This window comes from Sus scrofa, chromosome 1 (assembly GCF_000003025.6).
Source record: "Sus scrofa isolate TJ Tabasco breed Duroc chromosome 1, Sscrofa11.1, whole genome shotgun sequence".
Classification (NCBI taxonomy): domain Eukaryota; kingdom Metazoa; phylum Chordata; class Mammalia; order Artiodactyla; family Suidae; genus Sus; species Sus scrofa.
Genome location: NC_010443.5, coordinates 175034716 through 175055550, shown reverse-complemented (window position 1 = coordinate 175055550; position 20835 = coordinate 175034716). Strand labels below are relative to the sequence as shown.

Sequence of the window (20835 nt, the reverse complement as noted above, 5' to 3'; positions counted from 1 at the left end):
GCAGGATCTCCTTGTAAATCTATTCTAGGTTGTGTCTGATAAGCCCAAGCTCCCGATCCCTCCCACTCCCTCCCCCTCCCATCAGGCAACCACAAGTCTCTTCTCCAAGTCCATGATTTTCTTTTCTGAGGAGATGTTCATTTGTGCTGGATATTAGATTCCAGTTATAAGTGATATCATATGGTATTTATCTTTGTCTTTCTGGCTCATTTCACTCAGAATGCGATTCTCTAGTTCCATCCATGTTGCTGCAAATGGCATTATGTCATCCTTTTTTATGGCTGAGTAGTATTCCATTGTGTGTATATACCACCTCTTCCGAATCCAATCATCTGTTGATGGACATTTGTATTGTTTCCATGTCCTGGCTATTGTGAATAGTGCTGCAATGAACATGCGGGCGCATGTGTCTCTTTTAAGTAGAGCTTTGTCCGGATAGATGCCCAAGAGTGGGATTGCAGGGTCATATGGAAGTTCTATGTATAGATTTCTAAGGTATCTCCAAACTGTTCTCCATAGTGGCTGTACCAGCTTACATTCCCACCAGCAGTGCAGGAGGGTTCCCTTTTCTCCACAGCCCCTCCAGCACTTGTTATTTGTGGATTTATTAATGATGGCCATTCTGACTGGTGTGAGGTGGTATCTCATGGTAGTTTTGATTTGCATTTCTCTTATAATCAGCGACGTTGAGCATTTTTTCATGTGTTTGTTGGCCATCTGTATATCTTCTTTGGAGAAATGTCTATTCAGGTCTTTTGCCCATTTTCCATTGATTGATTGGTTTTTTTGCTGTTGAGTTGTATAAGTTGCTTATATATTCTAGAGATTAAGCCCTTGTCAGTTGCATCATTTGAAACTATTTTCTCCCATTCTGTAAGTTGTCTTTTTGGTTTCCTTTGCTGTGCAAAAGCTTTTCAGTTTGATGAGGTCCTATGGGTTTATTTTTGCTCTTATTTCTGTTGCCTTGGGAGACTGACCTGAGAAAATATTCATGAGGTTGATGTCAGAGAGTGTTTTGCCTATGTTTTCTTCTAGGAGTTTGATGGTGTCCTGTCGTATATTTAAGTCTTTCAGCCATTTGGAGTTTATTTTTGTGCATGGTGTGAGGGTGTGTTCTAGTTTCATTGCTTTGCATGCAGCTGTCCAGGTTTCCCAGCAATGCTTGCTGAATAGACTTTCTTTTTCCCATTTTATGTTCTTGCCTCCCTTGTCAAAGATTAATTGACCATAGATGTCAGGGTTTATTTCTGGATTCTCTATTCTGTTCCATTGGTCTGTCTGTCTGTTTTGATACCAGTACCACACTGTTTTGATGACTGTGGCTTTTTAGTATTTCTTGAAGTCTGGGAGAGTTATGCCTCCTGCTTGGTTTTTGTTTCTCAGGATTGCTTTGGCGATTCTGGGTCTTTTGTTGTTCCATATAAATGTTTGGATTGTTTGTTGTAGTTCTCTGAAAAATGTCATGGGTCATTTGATAGGGATTGCATTGAATCTGTAGATTGCTTTGGGTAGGATGGCCATTTTCACAATATTGATTTTTCCAATCCAGGAACATGGAATATCTTTCCATTTCTTTACATCTTCTTTGATTTCTTTGATTAAAGGTTTATAGTTCTCGGCATATAGGTCCTTTACCTCTTTGGTCAGGTGTATTCTGAGGTATTTGATTTTGTGAGGTACAATTTTAAAAGGTATCGTATTTTTGTATTCCTTTTCTAATGTTTCATTGCTGGTATACAGAAATGCAACTGACTTCTGAATGTTAATCTTATATCCTGCCACTTTGCTGAATTTATTAATCAGTTCAAGGAGTTTTGGGGTTGAGTCCTTAGGGTTTTCTAGGTATAGTATCATGTCATCTGCATACAGTGACAGTTTGATCTCTTCTCTTCCTATATGGATGCCTTTTATTTCTTTTGTTTGTCTAATTGCTGTGGCTAAGACTTCCAAAACGATGTTGAAGAGCAGTGGTGAGAGTGGGCATCCCTGCCTGTCTTGTTCCAGATTTGAGTGAGAAGGCTTTCAGTTTTTCCCCATTGAGGATTATATTTGCTGTGGGTTTATCATAAATGGCTTTGATTATATTCAGGAATGTTCCCTCTATACCCACTTTGGCGAGGGTCTTGATCATGAATGGATGTTGAACTTTGTCAAATGCTTTTTCTGTGTCTATTGAGATGATCATATGATTTTTGACTTTTCTTTTGTTAATGTGGTGTATGATGCTGATTGATTTGCGTATGTTGAACCATCCTTGTGAACCTGGGATGAACCCAACCTGGTCATGGTGTGTAATTTTTTTGGTATGTTGTTGGATTCGGTTGGCTAAGATTTTGTTGAGAATTGAGATTTTTTTTTTATTACCGGTTAAATGCTGTTGTGGGTAGGGAAGAAGAGGGGAGGGACAGGAATCATGGATATGAGTATATGAATGGGTGATGTTTTTGAGGTGGGGCCAAATACTTCCACAGCGCATTCTTCAGGATGTCTTCAAAATACGTAATGGCCCATTGCATTCATTCATGCTAACTTGCTATTTCTGGAACCCAAACCAGCTACCTTGGAAGAAATCTCTAGCCTCTCAAGCAGCAGGGCTGGGTATTTTCAGTATGTTTTCCTCCACTCACCTCTGAGGCAAGAGTGACAATTTTGGGTTTATGTACTTCATGGCTCCTAAGGCTACAGCTCAGAGGGATTCTAGTCTCAAGTTGTTAGTCATACTGACTTACCCTTGGGGACTCACCAACTCCAACATTCCAAATTACTTCCCTTTGTTGTGGGGTGTGGCACAAATTGTCAGAGGTTGGATCTGTTACTAAAGATCATTTATATCTTTCTTGCTGCATTCATCTAATAACAAATTCTGTCTTTTTTTTTTTTTTTTTTTTTTTTTACTGGTTTAAGGTTATATGTTTCTGGTTTAGTTTATCATAGTTCTCTTACCACAGTAGTAACTTGTATGAGTCTAGGGATGATTATTGCCATAACTCTAAACTCACCTCTCCCAAGCTATTGCTAGTGCAGCCAATTTAAAGAATGATGTAAAGATGTGTTACATTAACACTACCCATGATGACCATCCTTTCTAGACAACATATAAATAAAGAAAACTGTCCATGTATTAGAAGAGGAGGCTATAGATATTCTTTAGGATACAAAGGTGACTATAATGACAAGCTCAATGGAAATATGCTTTTAGTTATAGTATAGTTGAATGCATCTCTTATAAACTATTGGATTTGTTTACCTGTGTGGCAGTCAGAGTTTTTAATACCAATTGAGTACTTGGATAATTGTTTTATGGATCTATTAGTTAGATCATTCCTATTGAATGAGTCCCCTATGCTTCAATGGAGTAGATCTTCTTAAAAATGTCTAAAGGGATAAAGCTTTTATTATGGATAATAACTCCCCTAAGAATATTTTTGGGGGTACTAATTCCACTCATAGGAGTTGAATAATTCAAATAGTCTCAAAATTTGTTCCCAACTTTGTAAATAATATAGCAGAATAAACATTTAAGTTGCTTAGTCCAAATTACTACAGATGAAATTATAGCCTTGCATTTTCTTTTGGTCAACCAGTGGGGGATTACTAACACTTTATTTTGTATCTAGATTAGCCAGCCACAGGAGTGGTGAAACAATTCATATCTAACCAACATTTAAAATCATCTGACCATGTAAGGTAAACTTTAAGGAGTTGTTGAGACTTGTTTTCTTGGTCCAGTCTGGAAAATTTTCGGTGATGGTTGCAGAGTGCTTGCTTATTGTACTTTAGTTTATTCTTGTTTTCTTCACAGTTGTGAGATAAATACCACTCACTGTTGTGCATTATCCAGAGTCTTGAATGCTTCTACATACAAATCTCAGAACAGATGATACAAAAATAAATAGAGGTAAAATTATCCTGAGAAACACTCAAACTAAAAATCAGGCCTTCTCAAATTAAACATCAACTGCCAAGGTAATCAACAGTAATGATGAAGATCTGGACAATTTTGATGATCTTTCCTGTGGCTTTGGCTGAGAGAGGACAAAAAGGGGATTGAGACTTAAAAAAAAGTCTCCATGCTCCTAGAAAAAGACTGACAGTTCTATAGTCATGGTTAGGGTTAGAGTTATAAGTACTTTTAAACCTAATTAATTAGTGACAGTGATCAGTGACAGTGAGTAATGGTTTCATTCCAGTGAACATACGTCTAAGGCAGACATCAAATTCTTTACTCTATAATCAACACAAAACATGCTTCTAAGACTTTAAATTTAGTCTCACTCTCACTAAATACTTCCCCCCAGTGGTCTATTGGATCAGAAGTTTGTTCTCCCTGACCAACATAGTTCTTCATTACTTAACTAAGCATCACATTTATCATTGCAATTTCGGCTTCAGATTTTAGTGGCCTCAATCTTTAACAAGGGATATGAGATAAATACTGCTCATAGGATCAGAGAAAAATGTTAGGATAAGTAAGTTATATATGAAGTATTTACTCATGACAATAACTCCAGACATTAAAATGCAGAGCTTGTTTTCCCTTTCTACAGGATCATTCTCATTTAGGATCTCTGAGGACAAAGGCAATATCTAGACAAGTTATAAATATGCCAGGTGTGAGAAAATATGATTGATCATGTCAAAAAGGGTTATCTAAGCTAGGTGGGGGGAAGTGTTTATGAAACATTACTGTTAGATGTTCGTGTCTTTCCATCATCTCATGCCTGGAAAGGATAATGTTCTACCTGTCCCACCCTGTCCTAAAGTCAAGGTCCCCCCAAATTCTCCTTTAAAATTTGAGGTATTTAATGTAAGCACTAGTGCTAGATTCTTCTTCTTCTTTTTTTTGGCCGATCTGCAGCATGTGGAGTTCCCAGGACAAGGATCAGATCTGAGTGGCATTGTGACCTACTGTGATGCCAGATCCTTAACCCACTGTGCTGTGCTGGAGAGTGAACCTGTGACCCAGTGCTCCAGAGATGCTGCTGACCCCATTGTGCCACAGTAGGAACTCCAAGATGCTAGCTTCTTATCTGGAGTTCTCTGAGAGACAGAATATATAGGCATAACCTCTTGCACTGGGAGAAGGATAGCAGAAAATTGGCAGGATGCAGCCTGGCAGAGGAGGCAAAGATAGCACCTAGGTTCCTGTTGAGCTGAGCTTGTTGGAGTTGATATTAATAGGCTTCTTTGAGGTCTGGGGCAGACTAAAGAAAACATCTGAGGCTGTAAACTGGCTTGCTACCTACAAGGCTTTCCAGCAGGATGAAGAGACCTGATACGGAGGCTATGTAGACAACTTCCTTGGAGCTGAGGTGGCAAGCCACAGCCTTTCTCCTTATGGTTATGGAGAGACTGCCCAGTAGGATACTCAACAGCCTGCAAACCTTCCATAAAATAGAGCCAGCAGCTGGATGCCACCAGCACCAGAAGCCAGATCAGTGGGGATGCTGGCAGCCAGGACCAGGAGAAAAGGGACTGTGAACCAGCTATTGCAATCTGTCTCTTATAAGTAAACCATCTCTCTCTTTAGTGACTTACTTCCAGGAAGCACCATGGGCTGGTTCATCTGGGAGTTTAGTGGGGAAAGTAGGCTCAAAGAGAAATCTTTGAGCTCTGAATAGTGACTGAGATAGTACTTGAATTTCACTGAAAGAGGAAGGCCAAAAAACTAAAAGTGACTTAAAAAGTTCTACTATCTAACTGTATTTATCAGAATGGAATAGATTAAATGATTACTTGGGGAAGACTGGAAATTCAGAGCCAAAAAGTATATACAATTGTATAATAGGGATAGTCTCATTTTTGAGGTTACTATCTTGTTGATGACTCTCTGTTCATACATGCTACAATAGTGACCTGGGGCTCACTGTCTCACATTCACTTGCAGAGCCTTTCCTTAGGCTATACTTGTTCCTTTGCTGGAAGTTCCAATAATCCTGATAGAAGGGATGTGGAGTGACAGGGGACAGATTCAGTTTCAGTATGATTGAGGTCTTGTTGAGATGTAAAGGGTAAGAAGGAGCTAACCACATGGAGAGTTATGTGAAGAGTGGAAGGAAGACCAGTCAAAAGTTATCCTTGAACCTCCCCTTTTCTCATCTTCTCAAACCCATCTCCAAAAATATATCTGAAATCTCTCCCTGTCTCTAGCATATGCAAAAGAACTTGATGAGCTACAGTGGGAGTAGCTGGGTGTTGCAGAGCAAGGTGGAGAGTAGTAAACACACAGGTGGTGGTTTTATTTTATTTCTTTTTATGACCACACATGTGACATATGGAGGTTCCTGGACCAGGGGTTGAATTGGAGCTGCAGTTGTGGCCTATGCCACACCCACGGCAACACCAGATCTGAGCCGCATGTGTGACTTAAACCTCAACTTTACAAAAACACTGGATCCTTAACCCACTGAGCAAGGCCAGAGATGGAACCTGTATTCTCACAGAGACAGTGCTGGGTTCTTAACCTGCAGAGTCACATTGGGAACTCTGGGGATTTAATTTTATAAGACACTGTGGGAAGGTTTATTCCATGTGAAACAGGAAGCCATGGAAGGGTTTTAAGAAAGGAAATGGATCATTCAAAATATATGTTAGGATTGCTTTTTCTTCTATATGTTCATTGAATTGGAGTGGGGCAATGGTGGAAGCAAGAGCAATGAGGAGGCAATTGCAGTAATCTAGCCAAGAGATAATTGTCACTTAGTATGCCACTGGTGCAGAGGAACAAACGTGTGGATAGAGACAAGATATATTCTTGGTGATAGGGTGAAGGGCATGAGAGAAAGGAGGGGAGATTCAAGGTTGACTCAGGTTTCTGGCTTTAGTAACTAGATGGGCTGCTGGTGCCATTTTATTCAACTGATAGATAAAATGGGGAAGACTCCCATTTCAAATATGTTAAGTTTGAGATGTTTGTAAAAGACCTTCAAGTAATGGTTTAAAATGGCCTGTTTTTGCCTGTGTCTGGAGCTCAGAGAAGAAGTTCTGAGCTAGAGATGTAAATTTGGGAATCGCTAACATGCAAATAGTCTACAAATGTGTGAAAATTTAAGAAGTCACTTAGAGAATGAAGACAGAGAAAGGTGGCTAGGAATAACCCTTGGCCATTCAAAATGTAGAGGAAGAGCCAGGAAATAGATGGAAGAGAAATGATTAGTGAGAAGACCTGGAGGGATTAGAGTCACAGAAACTAAGAGAAGAGTGGGATTTGTGTGTGTGTGTGTGTGTGTGTGTGTGTGTGTGTGTGTGTGTGTGTCTTTTTAGGGGCCACATGTGCAGCATATGGAAGTTCACAGGCTAGGGGTTGAATCGGAGCTGTAGCTGCTGGGCTATACCATTGCCACAGCAATGCCAGTTCCAAGCTGAGTCTGTGAACTACACCACAGCTCATGGTAATGCCAGATCCTTAAGCCACTGAGCGAGGCCAGGTATCAAACACGTGTCCTTGTGGATATTAGTTGGGTTCGTTACTGCTGAGCCACAACAGGAATTCTATAAGAGTGGGATTGATGTTGGGAAATAGTACTGGAAGATTGAATAAGATAAGAACAGAGAAAAGCCCATTTAATTTGGCAGCTCTGGTGTTGGTACTTCAATATAAGTGACTGGTTAATTTTTTGCCTTTCTGGTTTTTAAACTGTTTATTGATAAGGTAACCCAATAAGATATAGTCTATTATGATATCATTCTCTAGTCAAGTGGAAATTTTAAACAATTTTATTGTACATGAGGAATTATTTTTATTAATGACTGGCCTGATATTATTGTTTAATGAGTAATTCTTGGGAATTATAATACTCTCTAAAGATATTCCAAGGAGGATCCTGAATTCAGCAATTTTTAAATGGTAGAACTTTCTAGCCTTCATGGCAACAAGGATAATTTTGAAAAACAGAGCCATTTAGCACACACCTCACATTGTACCAGGTGGCAACCCTGGATTTTACCTGAGTATAAAGTCAGCCCTCTTTATGGATTCGGTCTGATAATAGCAATATAAATACATGCACGAAGGCTGAACTAGTACAAATACAAAACAGCATTTATGTTGTTCTAATGAGTTTCTGCAAGCAGTTTTGTTGGATTAAAAGAAAAAGAAAAACATGGATTATGTTTCAACATCCATTTGGTGAGGGAAGAGAATTGGGTTAGCTGCAATTACCTGTCAGTTCCTTTTGAAGGTATGACTTGAGGATCTCTTAGTGCCACACATAAGAAACTGTCAAGCAGTTCTGCCTCAGAGCTAAGGCAGCAAAAAATAAAGGTGACAGCTGCAGACCCGATCTAGTTGACCCAGGCCCATGACTGGTCTTATTCCTTCCATATTAAATAGAACATGTAACAAACATCCACCTCAAATAAAAAGGAGGCCAACACCCGTAGATGTAATACTTCCCTCTACCAAATGGACTCTTGCATTCCTGAACCCTTTGGTTCTGAATTCTTTCTTTAGTTACTGCTTCTAGGAGGGTATAATGGTAGAAACATATTCTCTTTTGTGTGTTTGGCCTCTCAGATTACAAATAAAGCTTCATTTCCCTTTTTTTCTTTACTCTCAAGTAAGCTTAAATAGTATCCTTGAAAGCTCTCTCCTTTTCTTTAGGTGTCAGCTACACTTGCAAATTTATAATCTCTAGCACTCAAACACGGAGCACAAAATAAACTCATCTCAAGCTGCTGACATTTGATCATTTCAGACAGCTGGATTCAGTCTTGGTTTTCATTCTGAGTGTTGACCAAGGCTTTGCTTCTGGGAACACATGAGCTCTCTGTTGGTAGGATCTTTCTTAATTCAAAGTCAAGTCTTAAGATGACTAAAATGTATACCAACACATATACAAAATTACGTATTTTAGTTATGATTTCTTATGTGTTTCTATGGCTATATTGGGATAAATTATTGCAACTCCATTCAATCCAGTCTTTCATTTAGTTTACTTTGCAAATAAAGGAATGCTTTTGTAATGTATAGAATGAGAGGAGTGGGGTGGTATCTGACCTTGTAGAAAGGGATTTGTGCACTTCAGACAGAAAGAAAAAGAATTTACAAACTGTTTTTGTTGTTAATCTGAAAATCTCAACTTTGTGAAGTGGGATATTTTTATAAATAGAGAATGTGCTGGTTTTTCAGTTCCCTCATCTGTAGCTTTTTACTGCAGAATGAGTAGCGCAGCAGAGCTGACCACTGTTTAGGTGGATGGATTAGGCAATGGTTAGAGAATGGACATGATTAGAGCATCAGAAGAGAACTATTTGCCTCTACTACTAGAAAAGAGAATTCTGAACCTGAGTTTTATAAGTAGAGCATTTAGACAGAGGCAATTTTAATTTTAATGTATATGTGATTTTGGTGTCATTTTGAAGAATTACATGTAAAGTATATAATCTCCTCAGTGTTTATTTAGGCTTCTAAAGAGCCTAACTTGACTTTTGACTGGCAGCTTGTAGTCTATAGTGAAATTTGGAAGTATCTCAAGTGGGTCTTACCTAAAAATATCTGATAAAGATTTTCCAATTCAGACATTGCCTTCCAAGTGTAAATAAGTGGAGAATTTGTTTGCCCGCATTCTAGTGTGTGTGTTCAGAGGGTGGGAGGGAGGCAAGCTTCACATTCTCGTGAAAATATTAAACAGGGGATGAATTAGATTTTCTAGTAGGCTGTGACAGGGTTACATTCTTAATACCATAGGTTTAGTATTTGTTTACTATATAGTATATGAAGCATCTTTTTGGTAGTTGGGATATAAAAATGCTAGATTAGGTAGATATTTACAGAATCAAAGTGACTTAAGTATTTTTATGTATGTGATTGGCAAGGTAATATGCAGTTATTGTGGAAATTCTGTGGATCTGAAAAGATATAAAGAATACTATAAAAATTACTCATTACACCACCCAGGGGTACTTGTCATTATAACGTCCGCGTGCACGCGTGTGTGTGTGTGTGTGTATAACTGGAATCATAATTGTAGATCTATGTGTATCTAAATGTGCTGCTTAGATTCCCGTCTTTATGACATGCTTTTTGATAGTAATATGTTAAAACTTTTTTCTTTTCTGATTTTTTATATTTGTGCTATAAATATATTTTAAACCAAACAAACATTTCTGTATTACCATATGCCTAACATAGTACTAAGAATGATTAGGACTTTAATAAATTGTGATATACTTATGGATAATATTTTTTCCAGTATACTCTTATGTTAGTGTTTAATGCCTCCAAAGTATTCATTGCTGTGTAAACTTAAATTCTATTGAGTAGCTTATTTGCTACCCAATGGCTATCTCTGGTCGGAGCACTTATAGTTGGGAGTTTGCATGACTAAATAATACCTCCTGTCATTTTGTGGTTTGATTTTTTTTTAGGGTTGCACCGTGGCATATGGAGGTTCCCGGGCTACAGGTTGAATCAGAGCTGCAGTTGCAGCTGCCAGCTTATACCACAGCCACCACAATGTCAGATCCAAGCCGCATCTGTGGCCTACGCCACAGCTCATGGTAACGCTGGATCCTTAACCCACTGAGCGAGGCCAGGGATCGAACCCACAACCTCATGGTTCCTAGTTGGATTTGTTTCCACTGTGCCATGGTGGGAATTCCTGTGGTTTGATTTTTTGATAACTGGTGTAGCTCCAGGTTCATAGCTTAAGAATTATTTACCTGTAGAGTGAAATTTGCCTTTACCACTTTGTGATTTTGATTATCTGAAAATATAAGTGATTCACTAATTGCCTTCCTTATTAAGGTCTTTCTTATCTTATCCATACAATCATAGATGGAAAGATGTTAAATGGTTCCATGGTTGCAGTTTACTTGGATTTTGGGTTCAAAGGGAAAGCAGGGTCGTTTTAGGCCACTAGGACTAAAAATTAAAACGAACAAAGTTCTGAGGAAAGAGAACAAAGGAACAATAATATGAGCATTATGAAAGTCTTCATGAAATTGAAAAGGAAAAACTGTCTCAGAAAACAATCCAATTAAGCTGTGAGACATGAGATAAGCTCTTTAGAGGCTGACAGTTACTGCAATTCTCAGACAATTCAATTTTAGTTAGGAAAAAATGGTGAACCTGTTGGTTTTGTCATATAAAATACAAATGGGCATAATATTCTACTATGCTCTTCTAGGATGGATTTCAAACCACAGTAAAAACTTCTCAAGAAATTTAGTATAAAATTGGATTTTAAAATTCATGTTCTTTGGGAGTATGCATCTGTGTTCCAACAATTTAGCTAATCTGTATTAGAATGTAATAACTTAAGTCAACAAGCCTGATGAATGCATTATAAGTGAAATCACAGAGTGATAGAGACACGATATCTGACTTTTTTTTGTGAGAGTCCTACTTTTCTCTTCTCTAAATAAAGATAAACTAATGAGAATATATATTTTAAACAGACATCTTCCCCTCAATGATTTCTTTCCCATTTTTCCATTACCATTTTTATTTAAATCCTATGAATTTTCTTCCTTTAATTGACTAGTTTTAACTGCGCCAAATAAAAAGGTCTTCATAGAACTTCCCAGAACCCCATGATATATTTTAGTGATTGAAATATATAGCAGAAGTAGAGCATAAACAGAAGGATCAGGAGTCCCCTCTGCCCTCCTCCTCCTCTTCCCTTCCTTCCCCTCAGTTTCAAGTTCCTCACACTGTGTTGCGTGGGGGAGAAAACTAGGTCCTCAGGTCCAAATTAGCTTCAGCACAAGGTGGGAGCTTCATGGAGACCTGAGGAAGCATAACAATCATTTAACCTGAAAATGTATATGTAAAGATAAGAACATTCACACTATTTTAAACATGGAAACATAATTGTTTTCCCCCTTCAACTCAATGTGCTTGAGAGATGTGAAACAAAAATTTTCCCTTGCTTCCTGGGAGTGTTTGGTGATTAAACCCTCCCTGCTCACGAAGACAAGTTTTTTTTTGTCTTTTTGCTATTTCTTGGGCCGCTCCCGCGGCATATGGAGATTCCCAGGCTAGGGGTCCAATCGGAGCTGTAGCCACCGGCCTATACCAGAGCCACAGCAACGCAGGATCCGAGCCGCGTCTGCAACCTACATCACAGCTCACGGCAAGGCCGGATTGTTAACCCACTGAGCAAGGGCAGGGACCGAACCCGCAACCTCATGGTTCCTAGTCGGATTCGTTAACCACTGCGCCACGACGGGAACTCATTTAACAATTCTTTATTGAGTGTCTATCACATATCAGGCATTATTCTAGGTACTTGTTTACATTATATGGAAATGAATAGAAAGATATATAGGGAGAAATATATAGGAAGAGCAATACAGTTAGAAATACAAATATATGTGTTTCAAAAAAGTGCTATGAAGAAAATAAAGCAAGTAAGAGAGTAAAGGTTGAGGGATTAGGGCTCCTGTGGGGAGGAAATGATTTTAGGTAATGACTTAGGCTCTGGGTTTAATCAGTCACTGTCTTAGTCTGTTCAGGCTGCTATAACAAAAATACCATAAACTGAATGGCTTATAAAAAATAAATATGGTTTTTCACAGTTCTGGAGGCCAGGAAGTCCAAGATCATGGCACCAGCAGTTTTGATATCTGGCAAGAGCCCACTTCCTAGATGGCTGTCTTTTCATTGCAGCCTCACATGGTAGAAGTGGCCAGGGAGCTCTCTGGGATTTCAGTCCATTCATGAGGGCTCTACCCTCATGACTTAATCATATCTCAAAGGCCCCCACATTGGGTATTAAGCTCAACATATGAGTTTTGCTGGCAGGGGTTGAGGGGGGATTCAAACAGTCAAACCATAGTAGCCACCAAAGTGTTTTGTTAAAAAGGAGGAATGGTAGAGTTTGTGAGAAGAGGCAGGGTGTCCTGGAGAAGCTGGAGGGAGAACTGGGACATCAGACTTAAAGGAAAGGAGATCTGTGGGGTATGGTTTGTAGGGAGCACTGCTCTTGGCTGTACTTTAAAGGTGTAGCCAGACCAGAGAGGGGAGGTTATGTGAGCAGGAAGGCAGCACCAGGTACTGGGTTTCCAGCCTCAGTAGATTCTCTTCTCTCATTTGTGGCAAGAGAGCTGGAGAGGGCTGTTGGGTTTGGTGGAAACTATGAAGATCAGCTATAGGCTGACCTGCTTGGGCAGATGACCCAAGGCCAGAATGATCATGGTGTTAGGTAAGACCATGGAGCCTTGGCTCAGCCCTGGGACTGTGTGTGGGAATCCCTAAGAGTGCCTCAAGTTTTCTGCTGGCCAAAAAGTACGTTGACCTATAGAAAATAGAAGTGGTTTTTCTTTGACATGGAGTTTATGGATTGAGATCCATATTGGCTATACTTGAATGACTTTCCCGAGCTGCATTTTATCCCCTTCTGCCCGTTCCAGTCTCATCCTACTCAAATGGAAAGCACATTTTTTTTCCCTATTCCAGTCTGAACATTATTTGAACAATCTTGCTCTCTGGAGTTTACTAAGGATTTGACCTTTTATGGCAATATTTCAGCAGCTTAAGAAAAGTTCACTGTGGTAAAAGTTAATTTAATGGCTGAACTTTATGATCTATTTTACATGTTAAAGTGCCACCTTTCTTTAAGGACACCTATATTTGTCTTAATTTTTAAACAATTACTGTTTCCTTTGAAAAGATGATGGGGAAATAGTTTGCTTTTGAAGTCTTTTTTTTTTTTTAAATTCTGGAGGTCAAGGTATTTTGACAGCTTTGAAATTTGAGAAAGAAAGGTCAAAATGACAGTTCTTGTCTCTCCCTCAGAAAAATGGTTGTGAAGAGATTTCTGTGCTAATATTTATTATTTTATAAAATGATTATGGATTATGATTCATTAGATTCTGGTATTTAAAAGTATGTGGCTAGAAATTTTATGTAAGAAAACAAGGTTCATATTTGACTGAACTGCTGTGATAACTTTTCTCCCTCTTCTTTCCTTGAAAGGAGATGCAGAAGCATTTCAATTTATCTGAAACAGGAATTGGAGTAGGCTCAGATAATGCTGAATCCCCTTCTTATTCTTAACATGTGAACTCATGAATGGTTAGTCATAGAGTGAAGGATACTCTATTGGAAAAAGTTTTCTTTGCCTTGGGGTCCAGCTAAAGTGTAACCTCCTATGTGAGAGTTTCTCCACATCTCTCTAGCTGTATTTATCACCCTGTCTTTGGGGTTTTTTCATTTCTCATTTCACACACTGTGGTGGGAAGATTGCCAAGTAACCCCCTTCCCCACCTTTACATCAGAGAGAGATTGACTCAGAAGGATACACCTGAGCTGCGGCCATTACCTGGGAGACAGGATGCAGCTGTGTTACTCTCTTTGCTTGATCTCAGCCCTGTTGAATGGAACCCCAGTGTTCTGAGTGAAAGCTGGTTGCCTGTTGTTTCTTGTTGGCAAGTCAGAGCCCTACTACTGGAGAAATGGTTACTCTACTACATGGAGACTTATTTGTCTCCAGGGAAAGCTAATGCTTGTCACTGAGAAAAGTGCTTTTTTAATTGGTCCCCCAGTAAGGGAATCAGCAGGCCTGCCACTATCACAGAAGGAAAACTGAAACTGGAATTGGGGGACACATGTTCACTTTGGTTAAAGAACTGCAGTAGGATAGGGGTAATATCATGCTCACCATCTGATCTGAGGAAGAAATTGAGAACAGGATTTTTTTTTTTTTTACATGTGAACTAGGGAGTGGGTGGGCAGGCATATCAGTCAGGGGAGCAGAAGGTTATGAGATAGGGAATTATTATAGGAATTGGACCCATACAGTTGAGGAGCTGGACAAGTGAAGATCTGGAAGTGAAGTTGCTAGATCAGAAAGCATTGAGAACTTTGTCTAGATACTCATGTTGCAACAGAACAAAGGGTGGGGAAAAAATGTAATTGTAATGTATACATGTAAGGATAACTTGATCCCCTTGCTGTACAGTGGGAAAATTAAAAAAAAAAAAAAAAAGAAATGACCCACTGGTCTATCTGAGAAGCTACGCATGTCTAGCAACCAGAGTGAAACTGTGAGAAGGGAGGTCTGTGGTGAGCTCTTGCCTCTGCATGGCTACTGTCTCTGGTGGGTCTGGGGCCAATAGCATCAGCATTTGGGAAGAAGGTTGAACACAGAGAAGAGGAAAATGACGATGAAATGGAAACTGCTGGTTCCTTCTACATATGTCCATCTCTGTTTGTACCAACAATGATCTTCAGAGGGTCATGATCACTGCTTTATTCCTGCCTTTCAAGTCTATGTAAGTTCTTCTTTTGGACTACCTACCTTAGGACCATATGGGGAAGGGTATCCTGGGACATGTAGTTCCTTAGCTTAACGCTTACAAACCCACACCAGGTCTATGAACTGAAGGCAGAGGGACCAATCAGAAGCAGAGGGAGCGACAAGGTGGTCACCTTCCTTGTGAGGGATGGAAGTCACCATCTTGAGATGCCACACTTAAATGGTGCATGTAATGTTATCCACACTGGTGGTATTTCTTTTCTCAACTCCCCTTCAGTAAAGACCTTCATAATTACATTGCTCTCTGACTGGTTAATCTTCTGGAGGCTAAAAGGCAAAAGTGACAAGGAAAGAAGTGGTGTATATTAGTTAACCATGGTTTTGATAGTAGTTTAAACAAATGGATTTATTTTTTGTGTAGAGTAGGAGATCTGGATGGCATTTGCCCTGGGCTGTAGCAGAGGCTCAGTAAGGTTACAGAACTCAGGTTCTTCCACTCTTTCAGGCCATGGTTCTCAGCATGTTAGTCTTTTGTGCTTGTGCTTGTTGCTTCATGGTGTCAAGATGTCTGCCTTGGCTCCAGATATTATGTTTGGTTTTCAGACAGGTAAAAGGAGAAAAGGGCTTTCTCCTTTCCTACCATGGGGACAGCTGTCTAGATGTTCACTCTCAGACTTCCTCTATCCAAATGGCCAGAACCGTATTACATGGTTACCCCTAGTTACAGAGGTGAGTGGGAAAGGTCTTATTTGGCAAGGAAAGGCATTACTGTGACTGCTTCAAATTGATCATAATTCAACTCCTGGACCAGCAGGAGGAAGCCTGACTGTCCTGATATTTACCTGAACACAAAACTGATTGCAAAAATTGATTGTTCTGATTGCACAAAGGGAAGAAATGGTAGTGGTGGGTGATGAGGATGTGAATAATAGCCAAAGAATAGTGTCTGCTGGAAGGTGTTTTACTATTTCTCATCTCCTCCTGGTTCTCAAGGGGAAGGGAGTGTTTACCTACAGAGTGCTCTATGATGGAGAGTCCCTCTTGGCTCTTAGTGCAGTAGAGTCTATAGAATCACAACTCTGAGGTCCTGGAGAAAAATTCACCTGTTGTGGAGAAAACAGAACCAAGTATTCTAAATACCCTGACAATTAACAAATGGCACCCTTTAAGTTGGAAAGAGTGGTGGTGTCATTGACATCTGGGATATATCTCTGTCACAACACTTGTTGAAGGAATTGTGATGGTCTGTTTTATGTGTGACCCTTCCGTGAGGAAATAAGCACCTTGAGGACAGTGATTTGTCTTACTTATTTGTGTTCTGCCACCCAGCACAGTATCTGCCTTGGAGTGAATTCTTTGTTGCAAGAATGATCTGTCCCAGAGAGCCCTCATATGGGTTTCAGGAGCCTGAGGCTCTACATTTGAATAATGGGGTGAAAAATTTAAATTATAATACACAAGCCATTCCTGAGACCTGAGAAAACTCAGGTTTTCTGGGTTTAGGACCCAGGCATCAGTGTTTTTAACAGCAGTATGTTTAAACTTTTTCAGGTGACTCCTGTGTAGCCAAGGTTGAAAGTCACCACAGGAGAATCTCTCAGTTCTTTTCCTTTTTAAAATACTCCCTGGAGAAGCACAAAAAACACCCAGCAAATATCCACTGGTGTTAGGTCTTAAGCAAGGCTTATACTTGATATTCTTGAGGGGCTCTTTCTTTTGTCTTTTTGTCTTTTCTAGGGCTGCACCTGTGGCATATAGAGGTTCCCAGGCTAGGGGTAAGCTGTAGCCACCAGCCTATGCCAGGGCCATAGCAATGTGGGATCTGAGCCGCATCTGCAACCTACACCACAGCTCATGGCAACGCCAGATCTTTAACCCACTGAGCGAGGCCAGGGATCGAACCTGCAATCTCATGGTTCCTAGCCGGATTCGTTAACCACTGTTCCATAAGGAGAACTCTGAGGTGCTCTTTCTTACTGGGACTCAAGCAGTAGTTAGGGATCACAACCCCCAAAAAGATAGTGTCTTTCATTGAAAATACCATATATATATATATATGTGTGTGTGTGTGTGTGTGTGTGTATATATATATATAATATTCTGGTTTTTATTTTTTCCATTATAGATGGTTTACAGTGTTCTGTCAGTTTTCTACTCTCCAACATGGTGACCAGTTACACATATGTGTATACATTCTTTTTTCTCACATTATCATACTCCATCATAAGTGATCAGACATAGTTCCCAGTGTTACACAGCAGGATCTCATTGCTAATCCACTGAAAATACGTTTTAAATACGCTTATTAAAAATCTCCATAAGGGAGAGACATGTGGGTTAGGAATAAAGTGAGATGATACCATCGGAACTATAGCAGTATTAAGAATATTACATAAATTAGTGATTCTAATTTCTCCATGGATCTCTAAGAATGACACAACCATCACTAAGGTTCAGGCTATATCTTTTTTCCCCTCTTTCCTACTCTCTAATGTATCATTTCTTCATCCCTTTCCCCAGTTCCTGGTTGGTCGAGGCAGCTCAAAATTTCTAGGCAGCTCTAAATTTTCACGTTTTTTCTGTAGAGTTGGCAATTCTTAGGGCAAGAAAGAATCTTTCTGGTACGTACTAAACTTGAGAACAGATTCTGTTTTTATGGAGTGTCATCATCATCTTGTTACGTACTGAATCTGTTCATGATCCTAATTAGATTTGAATTATGTTATCTGGTTGGTGCAAAATAGATATTTGTTGGGAGACAGTATGGCAAAGTGAAATCAGACAGACCAGGCTTGAGGACCTGGTCCGACCACTAATTACTTAATCTTTATGATCCTTGGGTCCCTGATCTATAATATGTGAACCAAAATGTTTTCCTTTCAGAGATGGTGCAGTTTTATTTACTACTAAAAATTAAAAAAAATTTAAACTCTTTTTGCTTAAAATTTTTCTTTAATGATTTTTTAAACTTTATTTTTATTTTTTAATTTTTAATTTTTAATTTTTTTGTTATTATTTTTTAATACTTATTTCTCCAATACAGTTTTTTTCTACTGTACAGCATGGTGACCCAGTTACACATACATGTACACATTCTATTTTCTCACATTATCATGCTCCATCATAAGTGACTAGACATAGCTCCCAATGCTACACAGCAAGAGCTCATTGCTAATCCATTCCAAAGGCAATAGTTTGTATCTATTAACCTCAAGCTCCCCAACCACCCCACTCCCTTCCCCTCCCCCTTGGTAACTACAAGTCTGTTCTCCAAGTCCATGAGTTTCTTTACTGCAGAAAGGTTCATTTGTGCCATATATTACATTCCGGATATTAAGTGAAATCTTATGGTATTTGTCTTTCTCTTTCTGACTTACTTCACTCAGTATGAGAATCCCTAGTTTCATCCATGTTGCTACAAATGGCATTATTTTGTTCTTTTTTATGGCTGAGTAGTATTCCATTGTGTATGTATTCCACATCTTCCTAATCTAATTGTCTGTCGATGGACATTTGGGTTGTTTCCATGTCTTGGCTATTGTAAATAGAGCTGCAATGTACATACAGGTGCATGTATCTTTTTTAAGGAAAGTTTTGTCCATATATATGCCCAAGAGTGGTATTGCTAAATCATATGGTAGTTCTATGTATAGATTTCTAAGGTTATCTCCATATTGATCTCCATAGTGGTTGTACCAGTTTACATTCCCACCAACAGTGCAGGAGGGTTCCCTTTTCTCCACACCCCCTCCAGCATTTGTTATTTGTGGATTTATTAATGATGGCCATTCTGACTGGTGTGAGGTGGTATCTCATGGCAGTTTTGATTTGCATTTCTCTAATAATCAGTGATGTTGAGCATTTTTTCATGTGCTTGTTGGCCATCTCAACTCAACAGCAAAAAAGCCAAAAACCCAATTGAAAAATGGGCAAAATACTTGAAGAGACATTTTTCTAAGGAAGATGTACAGATGGCCAATAAGCACATATTTTATTTTTTTTAATTGTTATTTCCCCAGTACAATTTTTTTCCCTACCATATAGCATGGTGACCCAGTCACACATATATGTGTACATACTTTCTTCTCACATTATCATGCTCCATTACAAGTGACTAGATATAGTTCCTAGTGCTACACAGCAGGATCTCATTGCTAATCTATTCCAAAGGCAATAGTTTGTATCTATTAATCCCAAGATCCCAATCCACTCCACTCCCTCCTCCTTGGCAACCACAAGTTTATTCTCCAAATCCATTATTTTCCTTTCTGTTGAAAAGCTCATTTGTGCCATATATTAGATTCCAGATATAAGTGATGCCATATGGTATTTGTCTTTCTCTTTCTGACTTACTTCACTTGGTATGAGAGTCTCTGGTCCCATCCATGTTGCTGCAAATGGCATTATTTCATTCTTTTTTATGGCTGAGTAGTATTCCATTGTGTATGTATACCACACCTTCTTAATCCAGTCATCTGTCAATGGACATTTAGGTTGTTTTCATGTCTTGGCTATTGAGAACAGTGCTGCGATGAACATATGGGTGAATGTATCTTTTGCAAGGAAAGTTTTGTCTGGATATTTGCCTAAGAGTAGGATTGCTAGGTCATATAGTAGTTATACATTTAGTTTTCTAAGGTACCTCCATACTGTTTTCCACAATGGTTGTACCAATTTACATTCCCACCAACAGTGTAGGAGGGTTCCCTTTTCTCCACACTCTCTCCAGCATTTGCTATTTGTGAACTTGTTAATGATGGCCATTCTGACTGCTGGGAGGTGGTACCTCATGGCAGTTTTGATTTGCATTTCTCTAATAATCAGGGATGTTGAGCATTTTTTCATGTGCTTGTGGGCCACCTGTATATCTTCTTTGGAGAAATGTCTATTCTGGCCTTTTGCCCATTTTTCCATTGGGTTGTTGGCTTTTTTGCTGTTGAGTTGTCTAAGTTGTTTGCATATTTTAAAGACTAAGTGTTTGTCAGTTGTATCATTTGAAACTATTTTCTCCCGTTCTGTGAGTTGTCTTTTTTTTTTTTTGATGGTTTCCTTTGCTGTGCAAAAGCTCATCAGTTTGATTAGTTTATTAGTCAGTTTATTTTTGCTTTTATTTCTATCGCCTTGGGAGACTGACCTGAGAAAACATTCGTAAGGTTGATGTCAGAGAATGTTTTGCCTGTGTTCTCTTCCAGGAGTTTGAGGATGTCTTGTCTTATGTTTAAGTCTTTAAGCCATGCTGAGTTTATTTTTGTGCATGATGTGAGAGTGTGTTCTGGTTTCATTGATTGACATGCAGCTATCCCTGCCCAGTTTTCCCAGCACCATTTGCTGAAAAGACTGTCTTTTTCCCATTTTATAGTCTTGCCTCCTTTGTCAAAGATTAATTGAGTATAGGTGTCTGGGTTGATTTCTGGGTTCTCAATTCTGTTCCATTGGTCTGTATGTCTGTTTTGGTACCAGTGCCACCCTGCCTTGATTACTGTGGCTTTGTAATATTGCCTGAAGTCTGGGAGAGTTATGCCGCCTGCTTGGTTTTTGTTCCTCTGGATTGCTTTGGCAATTCTGGGTCTTTTGTGCTTCCATGTAAATTTTTGGATTGTTTGTTGTAGTTCTGTGAAAAATGTCCTGGGTA

At 39.2% G+C, this 20835-nt stretch overlaps 1 pseudogene; it reads right to left on the bottom strand.

Moving 5' to 3' along the window:
- LOC102166446 overlaps nt 1-15404 on the bottom strand; it is a 91411-nt pseudogene extending 76007 nt beyond the window's left edge.